This window comes from Sciurus carolinensis, chromosome 12, assembly GCF_902686445.1.
Source record: "Sciurus carolinensis chromosome 12, mSciCar1.2, whole genome shotgun sequence".
In the NCBI taxonomy this organism is placed as follows: Eukaryota; Metazoa; Chordata; class Mammalia; order Rodentia; family Sciuridae; genus Sciurus; species Sciurus carolinensis.
This window is the reverse complement of record NC_062224.1, coordinates 40,688,201-40,715,147: the sequence shown is the minus strand read 5'-3', so window position 1 is coordinate 40,715,147 and position 26,947 is coordinate 40,688,201. Positions and strand designations below refer to the sequence as shown.

Below are 26,947 nucleotides of genomic sequence, written 5' to 3'. Positions count from 1 at the left end.
TCTATTTGTACTCTTGTTGACCTGGCAGGAATTTTTAAATATATGAACAATTTCAGTTTAAAATGATGGAAAAATTCCAGAGGTATTTAATGATGATACTGTACAACATTGTGAATGTACTTAGTGACAGGATTGTATAGTTAAAATCTTATCAACATTTATATATATATATATTATATATGTGTATATGTATATATGTGTATATAGTATATATATATATATATATATATATATTTTACATATAAAATAAACAAAGGAAAATTTTGGAGACATAGTACTTTTTTTCTTTTACTTTGGCAGATAATGCTTATCTATCCACTTTTTACTGTTGTATGTTGAAAATTAGAGTTGCATATTGACCATGAGACTATGTCACCTGCTATAATAATATTGATTTTATTGATTAACTTGCTAGTCAATAACCTACATTAAAAATAAAGTGAGTGCAGTTAAATAATTAATCTGTACATTTGAACAAAGACTGCAGATCTTGACTACAGTTTTAGGGCCAATTAAGTCAAAATATCTTCTAAAACTGTGTAGGATACAACTATTATCATTTATCACAATTGGTTTAAAACAATAATGTCCTAGGCAGTACAGCAAGTAAACATCAAGACAGTGAAGAGAGAGGCATGAATGAAGTGATATGATATTCTGGATGTGCTTTTCATTTCTTCCCAAGTGGACTGTAACATTCCCCAGGGGGCAGATAGGAACAGCTTTGGGTCCCTCATACTGCTTATTATGATGCCTCAATTTAGGAAATATTCCTCACTCACTCATCTCCCCAGAATTTACTGAATTATTTTTCTGCTTGGGATGTGGGATGAAGGATACAGAAACAAAAATGAAAAAATGAACAAAACCCCAACTCTCTTGCTTGGGAAAGCAAGACAAAGATGAACAATTACAGCTCTATTGAAACTTTAGTAGGGGCAAGTAAAGGGTGCTCCAGAGCAGCCTTGTTCAATCCAGAATAGTTGGGTAATAGTTTTCTTGGCGGATATAAAACCCAGACAGATCCCGAAGGATAAGTAAGAGTAGCCAGACTAGTGAATGTAATGAAATGAAACCACAGAAAAGTTATGGTTACCCAGGCCCTGGGGAGAAGAGACCCTGAGATGAGAGGTGGAACTATACTCCTTGCCTCCAGGTTTCTTACTTTCTATCTTACTCATGTTTCACTAAAAATGTATTTTGAATAATAGTGATGAAATGTAATTATTGAGTACATATTACATATAGAAGGTGCTGTAAAATTTACCTTCAAAAGTCACTGACCAAAACTGACAATAGAAAATGCCCTCCTCTCCTCCTTATTTAATTCCTGCTTTAAATGTGTTTTCTTTGTTCCACAGTGTCCCCAGTTGCATGTGACAATGGTAGAATGGAGGAAGAAGGGAAGTGAAGGCACAGAATCATGGATGGAATGACAAGTCAGAAGATTCATGAGCTGTATGTGATATGTAATTGTAATATTTTCTCCCAGGGCCTTAAAATCCTAGGGCATATTTCTTTTTCACTAATTTTTATCTCTAAATATTTGCCAAATGACCAAGTCATTTCTTTTCCAGAGAGCAGAGGGTCAGATATAACTGTAAATATACCAGTATTTTCCTTGGCATGAGTGGTCAATTTCATTTAACAAAACACAAACACGTTGTTAGCATTACCCCAAGAATGCCTTCAACTTTGAATGTTGGGTATTCTGGCATTAATCTCATAGAAAAGTAACTTAAAGCAATTTAAGGTCTGATTAGACTCTAACGAAGAGTTTAGATAAGCTGTGATGTTTGTATAAAATCAGAATTCTAAGAATAGATGTGAAATTTACATGGTGTGATTTTGAAGAAGCCATTTGTTTTGGAAATAAATAGAAATGAGCCAAGTACAGTGATATCTGATATGAACAGAACAAGTACACCAAAACAAACGTGGTCTTTGAGCTCCTGGCACAAAATGTAATAGGTCTTTAATTTTTATCCATTCAGTCAATAAATATTAACTAAGTACCGTGCTACTGCTGAAGTCACAAAGGCTAATGAGAAACATTCTGAATTCTTAAGGTGTAGTGCTGGAAAGAACACTACTACAAATACGTATATCATAGTATGTTATGAGCAAAATGAACAAAGTACTTAGGGCAGCGTTACTCTGGTGGGTAATCCAAAGGTTTCTCCAAGATATGACATTTGAACTGAAACATGAAATATTCTAAGGGAGGAAGAAACAATGGGTAAACAATACCTTCAGGGAGGAAGTTGATCTTAGAGTCACCATTTAGAAGCGACAGCAGTTTATACCTTCAAGATAATAATGATTGACATGATGATGAGGACTGGGAAAGTTTATGCTTACAAGTTCTTATGTGGCACAAGAACAGTTCAAGGCATTTTATAGGTATTATAAAATTCTCACAGCACTGCTGTGAAGTAGATACTTGTATCAGTTTTCTATAGATATGTACCCCAAGACTTGCTGACTTCAGACAACCACTATTTATTTAGCTCATGATTCTGTGGGTTGGTAAGCTGAGCGGGATTCAACTGTGTGCTTTGTCTGGGTTCCCTGGTGAGGTGTGACCAGTGGCTGGTTGTGCTGGGTGCTGGCCAGGCTGAAATGGCCTTGGCTGTGTTGGTTCTCTTGGTTCTGTGTGGTATCTTATCTGCAGCATTCCAGCCTGTTTCTTCACTGGGTAGTTTTCTAAAAGAAGAAGTGGAAACACTCAAGACTCTTGCAGTTTGGGTTTGGAACTGGCACATGATTGTGTCTGTTTTCTATTGCTTTTCAAATCATAAGTTACAGGGCAATTCAAATTCATGGGAGTGGAAATAGATTCCACCCTGTAATGGGAAGAACTCTAAAGTCTCATGATAACAGAGTGCAGATCCAGAAAGAGTGTTGTGCTGTTACTTGAATATAATCTTCCATTATACAATATTTCTACTTTGTAGATGAGGAAACTGAGGCTAAGACTAAGAGAGTATAAAGTTAGTGGGTCCTGGTTTATGCTTTGAGCTGCCTTGCACTGGAACATGAGTCCTTAATATGTATATATAATCTTCTCCTTAATAACACTAACAATATTTTCTCACTCATTGTTATTTAATTTCTGCTACACTCAGGTGAACTCTTCTAACCTAAGATAAACAATTTCTACACTGAGTTTTTAGGTTTATATGAAATATAGTTTCAAGGTTTCTATTTGTGATAACATTAATTATCCCCTGTGTCAACTAGAATGTTAAATTATTACCTAGTATTTTAGAGAGTCACAGGGTTTAAGAGAATAGGCACAAGAAGATGTTAAATGCTCAGTATCTCAACAGGGGAATGTGTTCCACAGAGCATGTGTTTGTTGGTAGTCTTCAAATTTTTTCATTTCATTGTTTGCAAATTTTACCTAGAATGAAGAAAAAATTTTAACAACTACTGAACTCTAATGTTATACAGATTAATAAGTTTGAGAACATGTTTATAACTCACTTTGAAATAAATTTTAAAATATTAAAAAATTATGAGGTTAGTGAAGGATAGAGGGATTGGTAAATGGATAGATAAGCAATAAACAAACTGCAATAATTGTAGAATATAGGTGGTTACATTCTTTCAACCTTTATATATATTAGAAATGCTATGTGTTCTCCAGCATTCTTTCAATGTTTATATATGTTAGAAAATTTTCATAGTAATCTAGGAGAACAAAAAGTTTAAGCTTAGGTTGTAAAATGGGAGTTAGAAACTAGATTCTTCTTCTTGCTGGTTATATGATCAGGAGAAACATACAGAATGCTCTTAAACCTTGGTCCCTCATCTATAAACCGACAGATATAGTGACATCTAATCTACAAATTGTGAATTAGATAAACATGAAGGTTTACATAAACATGAGTATGTAAAGAGCTTTCAATTGTCTGGCAGACACATTGCTAAGTGTTACAGTAAGTGTTCACTAAACACTAATTATCATATAAGGACATAAAACATTCTCGGAATCCTTTCGCTTTTGTTTTCTCCCAGAATATATATAATAAATCTTTCCTGATAAATTATTTTTGACAAATAGTCCTATATACTTTAAGCACTCAAATTTTTGTTAATTGATTTTAGAATGACGAGATATCTTATTTGACTACAGTATCATTTTTTAAAGAAAACTTAGCAAGATACAGAATAATTAAAAATTTTAAGAATTTAAAATCCATGTATTTTTAGGAGAGTTTACTGGTATACCAAGATGAAAAGATTCTTTCAGAATTTCATTTTCAGCCATTTAAAACATTTAAATCCAGATAACCAAGTCTTTTATTCAGCCATAAAAAGGAATGAAATACATGTTGCAACACTGAAGGAATTTGAAAACATTATGATGTGTGAAAAAACCCATTATAAAAGACCACATATTGCTGAAATCCATTTATACAAAAATGTAAATATAAAAAATATATACCAAAATGTATAGAGACAATGATAGACTAGTGGTTACCTAGGGCTGCCAATGAGGGGAGGGAAGATAGCAAAAAGATATTGGGTTTCTCTTTGAGGTGTTAGAAATGTCTTCAATTTGGCTTTGGTGAGAGCTGATCATGCCTGGGCATATGTGCAGATAAAGTAAAAGCCATAGAATTGCACACTTCAAATGGCTGAATAATGCTATATGTGACTATCTTAGTAAAGGTGTTACAAATAAGTCTTCGATTAAAAATAGCAAACGCTGTAATGTGTACATCTTGTGATTCTCTTTTTATAGTTTGCAAATTTTTCTTAAAATGTATTTTTATAAATAGAGCATTTCTCTGTGAGAATCACATTTAAAATAATATTTTAATCAGGTCCTGGTGAATGCCTATAATCCTAGCATTTTGGGAGGCTGAGGCAGAAAGATGGCAAGTTCCAAGCCAGCTTCAGTAACTTAGGGAGACCCTAAGAAACTTAGCAGAGACTGTCTCAAAAAAAAAAAAAAAAATGTAAAATGGACTGGGGATGTGGCTCAGTGCTTAAGTGCCCTGTGGTTCAATATCTCCTACCAATAATAATAATAATAATAATAATAATAATAATAATAGTAAAATTTTAAAGGGGATAATTATTTTCCTCTAGATTTTCTTTCAAAAATATATTTTCTTAATTTTTTCTCTACTATTTTAATATTTTATCATTTTGGATTAATCTATAAGATTATTATAAAATTTGAAAGTGTACCTCTGAAATATAGCATTACTCTATAGTGGTTAAAATGGAAATGTAGGAGGGAGGAAAAACATCCAATTAGAAGGACAATTTGAAATAATTTTGTTTTTCAAGTAAAATAGACCATCCTCTAAATCACATTTATTTTAAATATGAAAAATGATCCACAGTATTTTTATGTATAAGTCTATCAATTGTGTTGATTAATAACACATTTTTTAAAAGTCAAATGAACCCCAAATTTAATTTATTTTCCTATATCCTAACTATTGTTTATTTTAGCAAAGATTTATTTTACTAAAAATAAACAAAGAAACTCTGAGAAGGGAAAAACCCAGAGCAAATGTAAAATGAAATACATGTAGGCTGTTAAAATATTCCTCAGTTAAATGACTCTAAATGCAAAGGATAAAGATAGATTTCTGCAAAATTCATCAGCATTAAGTGAGCCTACAAATATCCCAAGACTAGTACCCCAGACAGTCAGCTCAGGCTCCAGTCTTTCCCCTGGTAAAGCTTTTCCAAGGTTTTCTGAGTGATGTCAATGCAAAGTTTTCCCAAACTTCCTGGAAATTTTACAAAGCAATTCACAAGAGATATGAAAAATATCTGGGGCCTCAGCCAACAACATTCCTCTATGAAAACTGATTCTTGATTTGCTTTTTATTTTTCTTAATTAGAATTGTGCAATTTTAATGATTTACAGTTAAGGAGACAAGCAAAATATAAACGTTTAAAGGACAAGTATTGAATAGGAAAATGATTACCATTTTTAACCCCACAGTGGACATGATTTTTTTTCTTATAAAGAAATAGGCTGGATTTTCCACATAAGCATCTTTTTAATTAGCTCTGGTATAGAATGTATTCCTCAATTAAATCTCATTTGCAGTTTATTAATGAATATTTTAATAAAATGAGTTAGTGAGCAAAGTGGGTACACTGATGTCATCTAGGAAAACCTGGGAGGGGAAAAAGGCAAAAGAATATCTCATGTCTTCTTTTTCTCCAAAATTCAGTTCTTTTTTTATGATCAGCATTTTATTCATTGATTTTTCTTTTTGTGTCCTTTAATTCTGTTATCTAGACATAGCTCAGTGTGAGAACTAAATATGAGATCAGCTAGGCATTTGCTGCACCTCAGACAAAATCTTATTCTGGGTTATTTGAGTGTCTGATGCTGCCGACTTCTTCTCACTGGCTCAGGAAGCACGGCCTCCAGGAGAGGCTTTTTTTGGGGAAAGATCGCTTAGGAAAAATACGTGTCCTTCTTGACGAGACATTCTAGGTTGGGTGTCCCTGAAAGTATATGGGGGTGGTGTCCCTTTAAGCACAAGGAAAGGGCAGGTCCTGCTGTTATCCTTGACCCTCTGACAAAATAGTCAGACGCTGTTTGTAAAAGAGCCAAGTAATTAAAAGTATCCCAGGGTTATGGTGAAATAGGGCAAGTAAAATACGCTCCTGGATACCAGCTCTCTTTCAGGACTAGCTCTTTTGTATTTTCTCTCTATTTTGTTTTCTTCTTTATTTCAATTTTTCATGGCACAGTTTCCCCTCTCCTACATTGTTCTTCTCTGCCTGTCAGTTGGTGAAATGATAAGTACCCTTATTACTGCTTATCAGGCTTGAGGTCTCTTGGAGCTATTTGCTTCTAACCCCCCAAATTCCCCCCAAACTCCTGAGCTCTCTTTGTTCCTCTTAATTTCAGAACAAATGTAACGTGGCAGGGTGCAGAAATAGATTCTGTTACAAAGGGAAAAGATGCAATAATTTTCAGCATTCATATGTATTTTCCTTTTGCTTCAGGACAGCAGAGGAGGGAGACCTGGGGTGTGCTCCTTGGCAGCCTCCAAGTTGGCCATGTTTCCCATTTAACCTATAACAGTAGGGGTTTATGCCTCTTGTCCAGGCTTACTTATTAGTGGCATGTATTTTCACTCTCAAAAGTGTTCTGAATTAACGGCAGATTTTGAAGTCATCCTAGCTCTCTCTCTCTCATTGGACTATTGGGTAACTGCTCTATAAGTAGAAAAATGAGTTCCTATTTTGTTTTGAGAGTTCACAAAGACCTCTGTATAGTCACCCTTGCTTCTGCTATTATATTACTGTTTGTACTGTCAGAATGAGGATGATTCATGACTGGAATAGAAACAATTCATTACTGTTCAGACATCCCCCACATCTCTAAGTGGTATTAGGAAGCAAAACAATATATGGACTTTGTGCTAGGTACGATGGGTTTGAATCTGTTATAACACTCGACAGCTATGTAACCTTGAATAAATCTTTTAATTTCTTTGAGCCGAAGTTTCCTCATCTGTAATTTGCATATAATAATTTTTGCTCTGGATAGTCATAAGGAATAAATAATAGATGATTATTATTATAAACTTACACTAATCTACATATCTACCTATTCATTCATACACCCAACTCTCTAGATATTTTATCCACTATTGTTTTTTAAGCATAATGACTGGCACTGCAATTGAATGTGTTTTGAAATAATAAGACTGTATTATTTCACTTAGACAAACCACAAAGTTTAAATGCTATGAGGCTAATTAATTCATTTTCTCCTAACTGTTTTTATTGTAAGGTAGGTGTCTTAGGGCTATGATATGGCGGCAGCAGTGCAAACATCACATCCATATCCAACAACATTTGGAGGCAGAAGAAAGTGCTTCTTTTATCTTCTATCTTTCATCATTGTAAGGAAATATCATCTAGAAGTCTTTTACCACATCTCCCTTATCCTTGGCCTCATTTATATCACATACCAATGTAATTGTTCCTTATTAATAAGGGAATGGGATACTACAGAGGAGTTGACCAACCAACCCTCCCTGTTAGAGAAAATTGAGTGTCTGTTTAAATTAGGATTCATTTCTTACCAGAAGGGTGCATAAGTACCATGGGTAGATATAGCGTGGGCATCTGGATAGCTAAGTTCCAGTCAAAGATATTACATCAGACTGCTTCATACATCTGAGATCAGATTTCCTTCCATTTACCTGTGTATAAAATACGATACTGGTTTCTTAGTACTGTAAGGTCCTTTCAACTTTTATCATTGTGTTTGATTAGGTTTTCTCCAAAATAGCATAGTCTTAAGCTCACATGGACAACCTTCTTATTTTCATAGTCTATTTGTTATTTACCACACAATTTTTAGATAATGATGAACTGATAGAGGTCACTGAAATAAGAGTTCCAAGACCTGTGTTCAAACCCAAACTGAATGCTTAATGATTCTATGTCTGTCATTCATTCTGGAAAAGCACCTTATAAACTATGAAGTACTGTACAAACCCAAATGATGATTAGAATGCACTTGACAAACCAATGGAATTTAAAAAAAAATATTTAAAAAACACCTCGGGTCCCTTTTAGAGGTCAGTTTGCTCAGGATGCATAACATTGAGGACTATAACTTGAACTTATTTCCACATTTATACCTTGGTCTTTTTGGGAAGGGGACTGTATATTAAAAGAATAGAGGAACCTTTGTCTAATGCCCTGTTCCCAACTACTTGCAACATGGTCACTGTTTGTAAATTATTTTCACATACCAAGTTTAACCATAGAACATGAGGGTGTTTATGACTTGCATAAAGTTATAAGATCGATAAGTAGAAATGACATAACTTGCTCTTGCCAAATACTATGATCTTTCTACTCCTGCTTTGTCATTGTATTTTTGGACCCAAGTTCAGACATGGCCCTAGCAAAGTGACCCAATAGTAACTTTTCTCTGGAAAACTTATTATGACAAGTCAAGGGTGTTTTTCTCTCCAGTGGGATAAGAATGAAGGGGAGAGTGAGGTGTGGCACCCTGTATACGTGTCTTTTCTACGGCAGCTCCTTTAATTAACATCCTCGGGAGACACATATGAGGGAAAGAACACAGGGGCCATGTTCTTGTTCATCAGTAAGCTCTGAGTGAAGGTATTTCATATCTTCCTCTGGTGTGTGTGTGTGTGTGTGTGTGTGTGTGTGTGTCTGTATGAGCATGTGGCACATTGGGGCTGGTAATGGAGAAGGCAGGATAAGAGGAGCAAGTAGATCTCTAGATCTCTAGCTTCTTTCTGGAGCTAGTGTTCTGAAATCCTTGGTTAATTGAAAGAGCTACCCTGTAGAAGTGGTGCTGATATAGAGGGTGACCATGCAGTGCAGATACACAGCTTCAGTGTGGGTTGTAGTGACAGTGTGAAGGACATATGCTGGGAGAGCCAGTAACCACTGTGGTCACCTTGGAGGTGAGTGGCAGCTACTGAGAGCTGTTGCATCAGGGAGGTTCCATCTAGGACCATGGCTAAGAGGGTATGTTAGTCAGCATTCTGTTATTACAATAAAATACCCGAGATGATCAACTTACAAAGAGAAAAGGTTTATTTGGTTCACAGCTATGGAGGATTCAGTCCATGGTTGGTTGGACTACTGCATTTGGGCTTGTGGTGGGGCCACATGTTATTGCAAGAGTGCATGGTGGAACAGAGAGCCTGTGGGCAGAGAGCAAAAATGAGAAAGAGAAAGGGACTGGGGCCATTTATTCAGACTCTAACACCTCCTGCTAGGCCATACCTCTTAAAGGTAAATTGTGCCACAGGCTGGGGACAAAGCCTTCAGCACTTGGTGTTTTTGGGGAACACTTACCCAAACCATAGAGGAGTGGCTGCTGGGTGCCACCAACAGGAGCCATTGTTGGGGCTGTAACTGGGGCTGTCCCAGGGCAGTAGTTTGTGCTCTGCCTAGGGAGGCCTTACAACTTTGGGACTTTCAATCTCTCACTATTCATTGTCTGCATAGAAAATGTCTGAATTTTTCTTTATGTTTCACCCTTCTTTCTTCTGATTTTGAATCCCTGACATTATTTTCATAAAATAATGACTTACCCCCACCCTGTCTCCTGGTGGGGAAGGGTCTTGAAAAATAACCCTTGTTAAAAAATTAAGCCACATCTATTTATTCAGGAAGTTCTTTGGGAAGTCAACAAGTCACAGTCGGTTCTCAGCTGTCACATTCTTTGTTATCATCCAAGTAGTTTCCTTTTTATCCTCTTTCTCGTCTCTGGTCATTTTTCTGCTCATTAGCTACTTGAGCTTGGGGTGGGCAGGAAATGAGATGGAATTTTAAACCTGTCAAGTTGAAGTCTGGTTAACAGCTAGGTGGAGGTAAAATGGGCAGAGAGGAGAAAATGAATTCTATATTTGGTAGGGATAGTAGCTGCAGTAGAAAAATTAGTCTTCTTTTACCTTTCTTTCCCTCATATCTGTGACGGACCATGACATAGTCTCCAATTTTTGCTATGATTGAATCTTACTTTTCAAAATACAGGTTCAAAGAATTACAGATACCAAAGCTACAAGAGTCCCTTCCTCTTGACCTAACTTCTCAACTTATAGATGAAAGAACTATGATCAAGACACATGAAATAACTTACTTTTAGTCATTAGGATGATCACTACTTCATGAACACTAGTGAGGTTTGAAGTCAGGGTCTAAACTCCGTCCCCTGGCTCAACAGCCTTTTCACCTTGCTACCTTAATTTGCCCAGGGTAATAGCACTTGTGACAACTAAGACCAGACATTTATTAATGACAATTTAAACCATTTTCTTGTGAGGTCTTTTGTAAGTTATAATTTCCTTAGGAGTGGGAAGGATATCTTCAATCTCTGTATTTTCAGATATATGCAATATAGTTCATATCAGATAGTTCCTGATATGAAGCAGATGATCATGACATATTTTAAATGAATATTTTACATCATTTTCAATTAAAGACTTAAAAATCATCAATCAAGATTTTATTATTGGGTGCATCTAGATTTATGGATATATATTTATATTTATGAATGTATATTCATCTTTTTAGTATCCAAAAAATTCAAACTGTTGATTTGATTATTGTGTGTGTGTATGTGTGTGTGTGTGTGTGTGTGTGTGTTGCTGAGGACTGAACCCAGGGTCTCATGCAGGCAATTTGAGTGCTCTGCCATTGAACTACATCCCCAGCCCTTTTTAAAATTTTTATTTTGATAATAGGTGTTATGAGTGACATACCTTGCTTTACCTTGCTTCAGTATACTTTATGGAATATTAAATGAACAATGCAGTGTTATGTGTGATTGTGAAAAAATCCAATGATGTAACCCTAAAAAGGGTGTAACCAATGAGAGACCCCCCAAAAGAGGTGTAACCAATTAGAGACACCTGACACCCCCCAGTGCCATCCACCTTATTAAGCCATGACAGACACAAGAAAAACTATAAGAAGACCCGCCAGAGAGCAGGAGATGGGATGGTGGGGAGCTGAGACAAGGGCCTGACCGAACATCAGAGAGCTGAGGATATCAGAGAGCTGAGATCCCGAACGAACGGAGCAGAGAGACCGAGGAGATGCCGGAGATCACCGCCAGCCTCCACTTCCCGCTGCGGAGGAATCCTCCACACATCCTCCAGGTCAGACTCCCAGCAAAGCCGGCCTTAAGACATGTCACATGGTGAGCACTGGGATGTCGGTGTGAGACTAGAGTTAGGCTAAAGCTAAAGTTAGATCATGGAAGTGTGTGATTGTGTGCAGTGAATAAACCAACATTGAGAAATTAACTCTCACGTTTCAAACTTTAACCACTCGTGGCAACAGGGTCTTGTTAAGTTGCCCAGGCTGGTCTCCAGTTTGCCATTCTCTTGTCTCAGTCTCCTAAGTGCTGGGATTATAGGAGTGTACCATTGCATTGATCGTAATTTTTAAAGAATTGATTTTGTTTTTATGTGTGAGGCTCTGTGTCCTTCCTAGTTCATTGTTTCGGTAAGGGCATACTGCTCAAAGCAGCGCTCTTACTGCACAGAGCAGATTCACAGTAAATATTATGGATACCATTTTCTTTTCTTTCTTACTTGTATAGCAATACCAAAAAGCCATTGTTGAAGACATAACTGACTGTATTTCTAACATCGAGCTTTTCTTTGGATTATTTTACCATCATGATTTTAGTATGTAATTGACATTTCAAGGTAGTGAAATAATAAACAATTATTCTACATCATTTCTTATGGTATTAAAAGAGGATCAGAGTGAGTTAGAAATTGCATAGAACTTGCTGAAGTCATAACACATCCGACTTCAGATTCTCTGGCACAAATTGGCTAGGTGGCCTAGAAGAGCTTCTGTTTCCTTATCTATGGAAGTGGAGACTACTATTGACTCATGAGAAGAAGATAGGGAAATTTTGAACATTAAATGAAATAATCATATTGAGTCTTTGAAACCTACCAGAAGCAAGCATACCTCTTAGTATATGACACATACCTAACAAGTGTTTAACTAATAAATAATTGGTGCTCAACAAATGCTATTTCTCTAATCTTACCTTTCTTACTTTCCTGACATTCCTAAAGTAGGTCATTAATTGGGCTGCAGTGGAACCTATCAGATAAAATACCACCTTTTCTTTCTTTTTTATTCTGCCTTTGTGCAGGTGGAGGAGTGATCTCTCCCCTGACAGAGATATTAGGGGAGAATACCAATGGGAAAGACATTCTCCATTTAGCCCTCAATCTACATGAACACATTCGTTTATTTGAGCGGGGCTGGGTAAAAATGTAGCCAGGCTGCTGAGATTTTCACTGTTTTGTCAGACCCGTGAGGAAAGAGATGAGTTTTACATCTGTGACTGAATGTGGTTCCCTTTGACAGAAGCGTTTCTCCACTGGAAGACACTGAGGTCTTTTGGCTCTCAATCACAAGTGCTCTTCCTGGATGTTCAGTTTTACTCCGGAGACTCCTTGATGCAATGCTGGTTATCACAGATGTGAGAGTGAAAGGAGTTGATAGAAGAAACAGAATGCAGAACTCAAGAACTTAAATCCCAAACATGCTCTAATTGCATGACTTACAAAAGTGCTGAGGGTAATAGAAAGTAACATAGTAACTTCTCAGGGCTTGGCAGGGGCTCCCTCACCAGCTGGGCAATACCAGGCCCAGAAGAGACCAGAAATTCAGTTCTTCAAGAAGCCACAACGGTAGTCCTTCTGGTGTCTCCCCCAAAGCCTGCTCGGTTTTTAATTGGAATTGCCTGGAATTTTCCTTGAATGTAGTTAAGAGTGGTTAAACGTTGAAGTCTGCCTTTCAGAAACAGTATCTCAGATGTAATGGAAGGAAAGAAAGTAAAAATAAGGACTCCAGATTCCAAAAAAAAAAAAAAAAAAAGTTTCCATCGTAGGAGAGTGTTCAGTGGCCTGCCAGCTTTGGGGTGCTGCCTGGGTTGGGAGAGAGGTGATTTGAAGAGCAGGGCTGAGCTGTCACTGACAGTACCTTTAGTTGTATAAATCCCAGCCCCTGCTGACGGGAAGTCCCTTAACAGAGGAAAAATGATGAGAACTGTTCACGAAGACCCTGGGCAGTTGGGAGTTTGGCCTTCTGTGGAATTGCTCCACTGTTACTGACGGCTCCAAATTTTCCAGCGAGCTGTGGTTGGATTCGACATTCTGATCCAAGCCAAGATTGCTTCCAACAGCTGGAGTAGGATCCCCTCCCCTTCTCCCCTCCTCCCCTCCAGCTCTCACTGGAGACCATCTGAAAGGGGAGTTTAAAATTACTAAATGCCTTTTGGGTAAAAAGCTTTTACTTTTCCAGACTGATCTGCCAAAGACCTTATGGAAATTAAAGAAAGAGAGTGAGTTGCTATGTCTGCTAAATAGCATTTCTCTAATTTGGTGGCTGTGCGGTTATTAAGCTGGAGCTTTTGGATATTCTGAAGTATTATTTATTTACCTTGGCACTCAGAGTTAGAATGCTGAGCAACCCAGTGAAAATATGGTGACAGGATAAGGGTAATGAGAGGAAGCAAATCCATTGTAAGATAGCTGGGCTCTGAAAATCTTACAGAATTTGTTTCCCCAGAGGAGGGAAACAGGAATATTACCTCATTGCAAAACAGTCATTAAAACATAATTGAGCACTGCACAGATGACAAAAGTGCAGAGTTAACAACGTCTAAGTTCACTCTCAGTGAAAGTTAAAGTCAATATCCTGATGCAAAGCAATAACACAAAGTAGTTTGCAATGTAAGAAAAGTTTTCTAGGAGAACTCAGAATATATTTTAGTGAAAGAAGAAATGAAGGAAGAAAGGAAGAAAAGAAGGAAGGGGAAAGGAGGGAGGAAGAAAATTATCTTTGATTCACAAAAGAGTCTTGGGAAAAAAGAGCTGGAAGGTGGAAGGGGGACTTTAACAGAAGGTTCTCTTAAAGATGTATGTTTGGAATATTTGTGAGCCAAGAACTTTGGACCTTTGCCTCTTCCTTCCTGTAGATTCCTCATGTGGTCCCAATTCACCTGTACTACAGTAACATGGAAGCTGCAGGGTTGTGTCCCATTGAGGCACAGGTCATCGGTTTTCCTTTCAAAATGTGTATTAAAGGAATAAATATTCAAAATAGTATTTTAGTTGGAAAGCACATTGGACACAAAGTTATCTTTCTTGAATATAGTTATGGGAGGGGAATGAATTGACAAAGCAATTATGACTACCAGTCATATAGGAAAAGTTAACTTTCCATACTACTATATTTTTTGACTAGGTCATTTTTTCAGTTATTCATTTAAGCATTTAGCACATATGTATCAAATTCCTTCAGCATGTCAGTTTCTGTCCTGGAGGAAAGTCCATGTCATACAGGAGTCTGTAGCCAACTGGGGAGGGAGAGAACTATAACACTGTGTGCTACAGGAGATGAAACAAGCTATAGAGGACACTGTGGGAGAAGAGGGGAGGCCCCTAACACAAGGACAGGGAGGTCAACTTGAGAGAGCATCCCTGGGACTGTATCTTAAAGGCTGAGACCTGGGGAGAGGCCAGAGAGCACGGCTTCATTAGAGGGAGCAAAGTTTACAGATAGAGCATGTTACAAATCCAAACTTTTTATTGCAAGTGATGGGCAGATATTGCTATGTTTTGAGAAACATGCAGTCATAACCAGATTTAGCCCTTAAAGAAGAGTATTCTATCTCTTCGGCAATGTGCTTTGTTGAACTTCAGATGACCTGTGAGTCTCATTCAAATGTAGATTCTGATTAAGCAGGTGTGTGGTGGGACCACAGATCCCGCAGGTTGAGCAAGCATCTCAGAGATGTTGCTAATCTGAGGATAGTTCTTCAAGGACTGAATTACACAAATACCTCCTGCTAAAATACTTAGAAACTCTGGATAAGGTATGTTTTTAAAAAGTCAATTGAAATACACAGCTGAATTCCTAAGGAAATAAACAGAATTTTCATAAGGCATAAGGAGACAGGGAAAGAATGAAATACCAGAACAAAAGCAACCACTGCTGTTAGTTTGTTAATCACTGGGATTTAGGAGACACACAGACCAAGAGAGGCAACCTTGGGACCACCTGGGTTGAAAGAGTTAGAAAGAATCAGTACTGTCCCATAAGGCCAGGACTTATGAACAGTACACACACACACACACACACACACACACACACACACAGTGTGTATGTACTGGGAAAAAAATCTGTATTTATTTATTTATTTATTCATTTATTTATATTTACTATGTTTTACATTCATTAATATTGGCGACATCATTATTATCCAAAGTCCATAGTTTGCATTAGGATTCATTCTTGGTATCTTACATTCTATGGGATTGCCTAACTGTATAATGACCTGTCTATACCATTGTAGTATCTCACTGGAGTATTCTCACTGCCCTAAAATATCCTCCGTGTTTCCCCTGATCATCCCTTCCTCCCCCAAACAGCCCTGATATTTATGCTGTCTCCATAGTTTAACCTCTTTCAGAATGTCAAATATTTGAATTCAATAGCATGTAGCATTTTCTTATTGGCTTCTTTCATTAATAATATATATTTAAGATTGTTCCATGTTCTTTTATGGCTTAGTGGCTCATTTTTTAATGTTCTGGATAATATTCCATTGTCTGGATATGAAGCCAGAATTGAGGGCAGCTGTTAGGGTGGAAATAGGGGATGGGTCAAATCAAGGAAGTGGAGGACGTGAGAGCCACCTGCATCTGGAAGTTGGAGACTGCCCCTGGGAGAACGGAATGTCAAAAACCTTGGAGCCCATTGATTACCAAATCTACCTGTCCTTATCTAGGAATACAGGCAGAGAGTTGCTAATTAATGCACCCTGGGCCCCTACCTGCCTGTATCCTCCCTGTGGCCTTTTCCCCTGCCATTTGCTGCTCACCTTTTTTTTTGCTATGTCAATGGCAACTCCTGAGCCTAGTCACTTAGGTAGGAAGGAGAAATAAGCCGGTGTGTGTGTGGGGGGGGTGGGGGTGGAGGGGCAGTGGCAAAAGGGACCCTAAACTATAAAAGATGTAGAATGTGCTCACTTCTTGGGACTCTAAGACATCATCCATGGCCTCCTTCTCCCTCCCAGGAGAAGTCTGTATTACTACTTTTAAATAAAATCTGCTTAATATATGCTTGCCTTGGCGTGCTTCTCTAAGCAGAACTCATCACCAGTCAACAGCGGTATCAGATATACTAGTTTGTCTACTTACCTACTGAAGGATATCTTGTTTGCTTCCAAGTTTTGGCCCTTTTGAATAAAACTGCTTATGAATATCCATGTGCAGGTTTTTGTATGGACTTGAGTTTTCAACTCATGTGTGTAAATACAGAACCATAGAGTATGATTGCTAGATTGCATGGTAAGAGTATGTTTAGTTTTATAGAAACTATCAAACTGCCTTACAAAGTGGCTGTGCCATTTTGTATTTCCAGCATGAATGAGAGCTATTGATAATCCACATCCTCGCTGGCCATTGTTTGTTGCCGGAGTTCTATATTTTAGCTATTCCAATAGGTATGTAATGGTATTCCATTGTTGCAGTTTGCGTTTTCTGATAGCACATGATATGGAACACCTTTGCCTGTGCTTATTTGCCAAGTGTATATGATCTTTGGTGACATGTCTTTTTTTAATTGGGTTTTTGGAGTGAACTTTTTAGAACATAAACTAGATCATGACAGTCTCTTGCTTAAAGCTCTCCAGTAAATTCGTATTACATGTAAAATAAAATACAAGCTCATTTCTCTGGTCTACAAGCCTACTATATTCAATCTAGCTCTTGCCTAGCCTTCAGCAACAACTTATTCTTCTCAAGGCACATTCGCTTTTGTTCTGTTCCTAAAACTCACAATCTCATTCTTACCCATGGCTGGGACTGGAGAAAGGCAGTCAAGGCCTCAGATCATAAAATTTAAGGAGGCAAGGTGTTCAAGTTTTGGGACTGTCCCTGCACTGTCAAGCCTGGGAATAGGTGCTCCTTCAGAGTGAGGTGTGTGGGGTGCAGAATATCACAGAGGCGCTTACTCTCAGTCACATGCAAACCACAGGGTCAGCTCTTGGGAGTGGATACTTCCTTACCTTTCAAATCCTTGGCACCTTGTCTCCTTCACTCTAGACCTGGCTCAGATCCTACCCAGTGTCCTTGTACCCTGTGTATTTGCTACTGTGGTTCCATCTCTCCTTCCTTGTGGCCCTTCTCTGCCCGTTTTCTTATGATTGGATCTGTAAGTTTCACATCTCAGTTCAGGTGCTAAGTCTCTTATCCCCCATAGGTCTCCCCAGACACTCATATTGTGTGCCATCGTGGTATCCTCCTTACTTTTAATTTCTTCTCGGCTTCGAATGCCTATCACCACTAGAAGTGAGATAATTTAAAATTATCACTTGTTTAGGTGTTCTTCTTGTTTATTGTTCTTTTGTTTTTTGGTCTCCTGAATAAAGGTTAGAAAGGTGAGACGAGTAAGCTTAGGACACCAAATTGGAATACTGATTTCCCTGAAGTGATGGTTTCATATTCTGCCCTTGTGAAGAGTGTGATATTCTATAAGCTAATTTGGGGCCTGGGGACATTCTGTTCCATATCTGACTCAGCTGCATTTAGATATAATGAATATCACCTGGATCTGGACTGGAGCCACTAAAGAAGCAGAAATGGGACCTGCTTTGAAAATGGCAGGGTAAGAGCAATGGAGGGAATCTTTGCCTTGTTCTAAAGAAATCTAATGGGTGAGGAGCAGGAAGAAGAAACTAAATTAAGGGAACAGACAGAAATAAAGAAATCAAAATAAGAAAAGCATATAGCCAAGTTATGAAACCAGCCTAGATGTCAGTCAACAAATGAGTGGATAAAGAAAATGTGGCATATATACACAATGGAGTTTTATTCAACCATAAAGAAGAATTAAATTATGTTATTTGCAAGAAAATGGATGGAACAGGAGACCATAATTTTGAGTAAAATAATTCATACTTGGAGAGTATCATGTTTTCTCATATATGGAAGCTAGAAGGAAAAAAAATGAAATAGCATAAAGAATTCCATGAAATTAGAAGGGAGTCCAGTAAGGTAGAGAAAGAGGATCTGGGGAGGAGGATGGACAATGGGAGAGGTATTAAGGAGTGAAATTGATCAAATTGTTTTTACTTATGAACACATATGCCAAAATGAAACCCACCATTCTGTATAATTAATATGCACAAATGAAAAAATGTTGATGGAAAGAATTATGGGTAAAAGTATCTTGAATAAAAGCACCTCAGATAAAAATTTGATAAATGCAGAAAAAAAAAAAAAAAAAAAAAAAAAAAAAACAGAAAATAGTGGTTGGATATTTGAGTCTCCTCAAAGCAAAGAAGTGAAAACTGTAACCTGTACCCAAGAGAGGCACCTGAAGCTTAAGAGGCAGAAGTGCATCTATTTCACTGTCTATGCTGCAGTTCAGGGAGGATATATGTATTCCCCCCAGAATTAAGTGTCTAGATAAACTACCTCTCTATTAGAACCTTCAGAGAGCCCTAAGTCTTAAAAGAATTATAGTGCTGCCAAAATAGGTACCTATAATTAAAATAAGAATAGACTTTAAGAAGTACTCCCAAAATTTCCTCTTGATGATTTTTAAGGTGAAAGTCTTCTTTTGCTATAACTATAAATTTGTGTGCACTTATGAGAAATGATGTGGGGAAATCCTGTGTCTTTATGTAATTTCCTCCAATGACAATGTCTTGTAAAACTTTGGTTCAATATCACAACCAAGAGATTGATGTAAATTCGGTCCTTCAATCTGATTCAGCTTTCTCCAGTTTTACTTGAATTCATTTTGTGTGTAAACTCAGGGTTAAGCAATTTGATCACATGTTGTTTTGCACTTCCACCACTACAATCAAGAAGGAGAACAGTTTTATTATTACAATGATTCCTCATGTTGCCTTTTTTTCCTGACCACATTGTAGAGGGTTTGAGGACTCTGGGGACTGATTAAGGATAAGGATATGACCACAAGGCAATTGACAACAAAAAGTTTATTAAACATTGCTTTGACAGGTTTGAATGGTGGGCAAGTCCTTCACTGAAAAATACCATCTAGCGACTAGGGTATGGGGGTAGCTACCAGAGGGGAGGACAGCAAGAGAACTCTCAGGAAAACGTGAAATTGTAAAGGGCTTATGTGTCTAGGTCATGTCCCTTAGCAGCACAGAGAGGAGTCTCTGGTTCCCTGAGCTCTGAAAGACAGAGGTGGCTTGTAATCATTATAGCACAAGGGGTTATCTTATCTATGACCAACAGATGTTGGATGCAGTATGACAAGCAGGCAGGCTCTAAATGGCTGAAAATCTGCTTATTCAAGTTACATTTAAAACCATGGGATGTGTAAAATTTTGAATTTGGTGCTGGCGAGCTTTTGAGCCTGTGAGTCTCATTCTATTTTGAAGATGTAAATAACCTATTAATATACAGAGGCCATTTTATTTGGTTCATTTATAGCACACATGTGCTCTTTCTTCTTATCTCCACATCCCCCAACTCTGACCTTGGCAACCACTAATCTACCAATCTAATCTTGTCTCTATTTCTATTTTGTCATTTCACAAAATTTCTCTAAGTAGAATTTTCTTATACCTAAAACTTTGAAATGGACTCTTTCACCCAGCAGTGAAATCAGTGGTGATTCATTCAAGTTCTGTGTTGTGTGTACAGTTTTTGTTCCTTTTTATTGTTGAATAATATTTTATGATAAGAATGGATCACAGTTTCTTAAACCATTCATCAATTGAAGGATAGATGGATTATTTCCAGATTTTGCTTATTATGACTAAAGCTAATGAGAACATTAATATATTGGATTCTGTGTAAATATAAACTATTCATCTGGGATAGCAAAGAATGTAATTAGTGGGTCATACAGCAACTGAATGTTTGGTTTTTCTCCTAAAGAAACTGCAATGCCATTTTCCCAGAGTGGCTATACCAGTTTATATTTCCAGTGCAATGTATGAATGACTGTTTTCTGCATCTTTTCTGGTATTTGATGGTGCCACTCATTTTAGCCATTTTGATAGTCATGTAATGATGTTCTTCGTATTGCTAATAAACTTTATTTTTAGAGCTGTTTTAAATTCACAGCAAAATGGAGCAGAAATGACAGATAGTTTCCACATACCTCTGCCACCACACACGCACAACGTCTTGCACCATCAACATCTTGTACCAAAGTGGTAGATTTGTTACAATTGACAAGCCTACATTAACATATCATCATCATCCCAAGTCTAGAGTTTACATTAGAGTTTACTGTCGGTGGTATATATTATATGGGTTTCAACAAATGTGTCATGACATGCATCCACCAATGTAATATACAGAATCGTTTACCTGTCATAAAGATTCTCTGTGATCTTCCTGTTCATTTCTTCTTCTCTCCTAACCTCTGGTAACACTGATCTTTTTAATATCTCCTTAGCTGTGTCTTTTTCAGAATATCATATAGTTGTATATCACATAGTTTTATATCATATAGATGATGGAATCATCCAGTATGTAATCTTTTAACATTGGCTTCAGTCATTGAGTAATAGGGTTCTGCAAGTAATTAAGGTTCTTCCATGTCTTTTCATGGCTTGATAGCTAATTTCTTTCATCAATGAATAATCCATTGTTTGTATATACCATAGTTTATTTATCCATTTACCGACCAAAACACCTCTAGGTTGTTTCCAAGCATGGCAATTAAGAATAGAGCTACTATAAGCATCCACTTGCAGGTTTTGTATAGACTTGTTTTCAATTCATTTGTGTAAATGCCAAGTAGTGTGATTGTAGAATCCTATGATAATAGTATTTTTAGTTTTGTAAGAAACTGCCAAACTGTCTTCCAATGTGGCTGTACCACTTTGCATTTCCACTAGCAGTGAATGAGAATTCCTGTTATTCCAATCCTCATCAGCTTTTGCTGTTATCAATATCCTCAATTTTGGCCATTCTAATAGGAACATGGTGGTATCTCATTGTAGTTTTCTTGTAGTTTTAATTTTCATTTCCCTGATAATATGTAATGTAGAGCATATTTCAGATGCATACTTGTGATCTGAATATCTTTTTTGATGGTATGTCTTTTCAGATCTTTTGTCCACTTTTCCAAATAGTACTGTTCATTTTATTTTTTTTTCTCTATTTTATTAGTGCATTATAATCATACATATAGTGGGGTTCACTGTGACATATTCACATATGCACATAACATTATTTGCTTCATTTCATTTCCCAGTACTTTCCTCTCCCCTCCTCTTCTCCCTCTCCTCAATCCCCATCCTCTATTTTACAGGTCTTTCTTCATTTTATTTATTTTTTAAATTGGTGCATTACACTTATATATATGTGGGATACATTGTGACATATTCTCACAGGAACTTAGCATAATTTGGTTGATTTCAATGTATAGTTCTTTCCCTTCCTTTCTCCTCCTCTCTCTTAATCCCCTTCTCCTACTCTACTGTTCTCCCTTCTATTTTCATGAGATCCTTTTAAAAAGAATTCCTTCTATCTTTATAGCTTTCATATATGAGAGAAAATGTTCTACAGGTTTGTTCATTTTTTTATCATTGAGATTTAATTGTTTTGTGTATTTTAAGTGTAGTCCTTTATTAAATATGTCTTTTGAGAATTTTTTTTCATTAAATGTCTTGTATCCTCATCCTCTGGACAGTGTCTTTTGCTGTGCAGATTTTAATTTTAATGAGGTCCAGTTCATCAATTTTTTCCTTTCATGAATGTTCCTTTGTTTTGTACCTACAAAGTGTCATCATACTTAATGTCACCTAGTTTTCCCCCTGTATTATTATCTTTCAAGAGTTTACTACTTCTGCATTTTATGTTTAACTCCACAATCCAATGTGAACTGAACTTTTGAAAGGTGTAAGGTCTGTGTCACTATTCATGCTTTTCATTTGGATGTCCAGTTCTACTGAAAATGCTATCATTTCTCTATGTAGTGCCTTTCTCTTTTGTCAAAGATCAGTTGATTATAGTTATGTGAGTTTACTTCTAAACTCTATATTCAGTTAGGTTGATCTATTTGTCTCCTTTCAACAATATTACACTGTCTTAACTACTGTAATGTTATAGTGTGTCTTAAAGCTGGGGAGGTATCAGTTCTCTCACTTGTTCTTCAATATTGAGTTGTCTGCTTCTATATAAACTTAAGAATCAGGTTGTCAATATCCATGAAATCACTTTCTGGGATTTTGATTAGGATTGTTTTACATCTAAAGATCAAGCGAGGAAACACTGATACTTAACCTAGAGTCTTTCTGTTCATGAACACAGATTCTTCATTTTTTAGACCCTAAATTTTTTCATCAGTTTTTTAGTTTTCCTTATGTAGATCCTTTACATATTTAATTATATTTTAAACCTAAGGATTTCATTTTTGTGGGTACTAATATAAATAGCAATATTTTGAATTCAAATTTTATTTATTCATTGGTGGTATGTAAATTATAATTGGTGGTATAAAAATTATGTTTACATATTAACCTTATATCCTGAAACTTTGCTATAATCACTTTCTAGATTAGGAGTTTTTTTTTTTTTTTTTTTTTTTTTTTTTTTTACTGTTATTTTGGATTTTGTACAGGAGAATTAAAGCCATCTGCAAACAAAGATAGTTTTTTTACTTCCTTCCCAATTAGTATACTTTTAATTTCCATTTTCTTAACTTATTGCATTAAGTAAGCCTCTAGTACAATGTAGAAAATGAGTGGTGAGGGAGACATCCTGGTCTTAGTGAGAAAGCTGCTAGTTTCTCCAGTTATTATAATATTAACATTTTTTAAAAGATATTCTTTGTCATGAAGTTCTCCTCTCTTCCTAGTTTGATCAGAGTTTTTCTTTTTTAATAATGATGTATAAGTGTTGGATTTTGTCCGTTCTTTTTGATATCTATTGATATGATCATATGATTTTTTTTTCTTTTTTAGCCTATTGATGAGATGGATTATGTTGTTTTTTCAAACGTTGAATCAACCTAGCATACCTGAGATAAGTACCACTTGATCATATATAATTCCTTATATATAATGTTAGATTCAATTTGCTAATATTTTGTGGAGGATTTTTGCATACATGTTAATGAGAGATATTAGGGGTCTGTGATTTTCTTTTCCTGTAATGTTTTTTTCTAAATTTGGTAACACTGTCCTTAAAAATCTAGTTGGCACATGTTTACTCCTGTAAGAGATTGTGCAAATTAGTGCTGACATTTCTTTAAATGTGTGATAGAATTTCTCAGTGTTTAGAAATTTCTCTTTTTTTCCAGAGGAAATTTTATTTATGAAAAAATAAACATGTAATATTTTAATATAGGGCTATTTATTATGTGACCTACCAGGTAATTTTTGAAGACTTGAAATTAATATTTTCTCTAGTCACTCTGAATATACATAAGCAAATTTGACTCGTTGAGTCAATTTGAAGTTTATTTTACTATATCAGTGTAACTTTATGTTCAATTTTTTTTTTTTAGTTATGTATAACACCAGGATATCCCCTGACATTATTACAAAGGTGTGGAACTCAGCGGGTTCCAGTTCAATCTCCAGCTCCCTTTCTTCCACTCCTCTTATCCTTCTTCAATCCATTTACAGTTTACTTTTTTGTTATTTTAATTAGTGTCCTGTGGGTACACCCAATGTTGGGACCCACAGGCCTCATTTATGCATGTATGTACGAAAATTCAGTCAGATACATTCTACTGTTCTTCCCTTTCCCCTGTCTTTCTTTGTCTTCCACAATCCCCTCTGTGGACTCTACTAATCTTTCCTCTATTTTGATGAAATTCCCTCTCATTTTTTTCCCTTTTTTTCTCTCTCCCTTTTTTAAATCCCTACTTCCCTTATTTTGGATTAACTTCCAAATATCAGAGAAAACATTCCATTTTTTTGACTCTATGAGACAGGCTTACTTCATTTAACATGATCATCTCCATTTCCATCCATTTACCAGCCAATGTTGTAATGTTAGACTTCTTTATGGCTGAGTAATACTCCATTGTGTATAGATATCATATTTGGTTATAGGACTATTCAGGTTGTTTATTTCATTTGACTGAGCTGGTTAGATCATAATTTTCAAAGAAATGATCATTTCTTCTAAGTTGCCTAATTTATGACTGTAAAGTTTTACAGTATTTTTTATTATTTATTCAATAAATGGAGAACCTATATTGATACTCCCTATTTCATTCATGATATTGGTGATTGGTGTCTCTTGATTCTTTTTCTTTTATTTTTGTATGACTTACCAGATATCTATCAATTTTATTGATATTTTTCAATGAACCAAATTTTTCCTCATTTTTCTTTATTGTTTAAAAATTAGCATGTGTAAACCAAAATTAAAAACACAATGTCATTTATAATTAAGTTTCAGCCTCATTGATTTATGCTCTTTGTTGTTTCTTTCCTTCTGCTTGCTTGATTTTTCTTTTTATTGTTTCTTGCAAAAGAAACATAATATTTATTTAAATTGAAATTTTACCCATTTCTAATGTAAGTTTTTAAATGCTATAAATTTCCCTCTTGGTGCTATTTTAGCAGTATCCCACAAATTTTAATATATTGTATTTTCATTTTTGTTATGTTTATTTTTATATTTCCTTTGAAATTTATTTTTTGATCCATGAATTGTTTAAAACTAAATTGTTCAATGTCCAAGTATTTTGAGATTTTCCTCTTTTCTCTCTCTCTCTCTCTCTCTCTTTTTTAATTTTTTTATTTTATTTTATTTTATTTTATTTTATTTTATTTTATTTTATTTTATTTTTTGTGCTGAAGATTGAGCTCAGAGCACTCTACATCCCCAGCCCTTTAAAATATTTTATTTTGAGATAAGGTCTCACTAAGTTCCCAAGGTTGGCTTCAAACTTGTGATCATCTTACCTCAGCCTCTTGATTCACTGGGTTTACAGGCATAAACCTCAATGCCCAGCAAAATTTTATTTTGTTATTGATTTCTAGTTGATTTCATTATGGTTATGGAACATATTCTATATGATTTCAATTCTTTTATGTTTGTTGAGTTTGTTTTCTTGATGGTGGTTTCTCTTTTCTTGGGAACTTCAAAAAAATGTAATCAGTTATTATTGAGTGAAGTGTCCTATAAATGCTAATTATCTTAATTATCTTTTATTGGTAGATAAGATTGCTCAGTTCTATAACTGCTAATTTTTTGTCTGGTAGTTCTATAAATTGCTTAGACTACAATGTTGATGTTCACAATAATGATGACTGAAAAGTAGGTATTTCATATAAATACTAAATTTGTTTTGCTTATCACTGTTTTAGGGTACATTATGCACATCCTTATTGGACTATTGGATTATCAGTCACTGATTGTGCTCACAAAAACATACTTCAGATTTCTAATTTGGATTATAGGCTAATGACCATAGTAGAATTCTGTTTTTTAACATAATTTATTTTTTAAAAATTCTTGGTTTGATTAGTAAGAAATATTATTTCTTGATTATTTCTAGTTATTTGTAGGATTTTTAAAATTTTAAGGGCTTTCAACTAAAAATATTTTGTCATACTGAACATTGCCTCAAGAAATAAAGTTAAATTTGAAAGTTTTTACTGAAATTGTGCAGCTCATAATCATTTAGAAATAATCTGGCATCTTGTATGCCATGTAAGACTTCATACATACCTATATGTCTAAATTTCTCCATCAGTATTCACATCCACAGTCAAATTTTGTTTGTTTCCAATTGGTATTTGCAATTCTTTGCCATTTGGTAAAATGTTTGACTTTCACTCAAATAATACATAACTCAATTTGACATGGTTTTATATTTTACAGAGAATTAATTATGTTTTAAATATCGATATAGCAAACTTTTATTTGACCAAGGAAAATATATGGTTATTAATTTTGAAAATGGGGGTTTATTAGATATAATGCTTCAAAATGGTATTCTTGAGACAGCAGATGTAACTCAGTGATGAAGTACTTGCCTAGTATGTACCAGGCCCTGGTTTTAATACCTAGCACTGTAATAAATAAGTAATAAATAATAAGTAAAAATAATAAATAATAAATAAATAAGTAAATAAATAAGCAAAATAAAGAGGCATTTTTCATCATAATGATTTATCGCTAAGTTTAGCACACCTTAATTAATGATTATTCTGTTGAGTCTAATATTTATCACCCAATGAATAGTACATCACTAGCACATGCCATTGTGTAATAAATGTCTTTTGATAGTACTCAACTACAATAAAATTCAGTATGTACTAGTATATGGTTCACTACTATTTTACTTTGACATAGTTACATAATTAATGTTTCAAATTTGGGCTTCCTGATGATTATTGGCATAATATTTGAATATTCACACACTACGGTTAGGATTATTTTGGCCA

At 35.7% G+C, this 26,947-nt stretch overlaps 1 long non-coding RNA gene across 1 annotated transcript in view; it reads left to right on the top strand.

The window, feature by feature from the left end:
- The first annotated feature begins 1,047 nt into the window (after window positions 1-1,047).
- The window catches only part of LOC124962248 (uncharacterized), an 82,738-nt gene continuing 56,838 nt past the window's right edge, over window positions 1,048-26,947 (top strand). The window contains exons 1-2 of the long non-coding RNA XR_007104443.1: window positions 1,048-1,156; window positions 1,362-1,458. This is a non-coding gene — a long non-coding RNA (uncharacterized LOC124962248). The remainder of the gene's footprint in view (window positions 1,157-1,361; window positions 1,459-26,947) is intronic.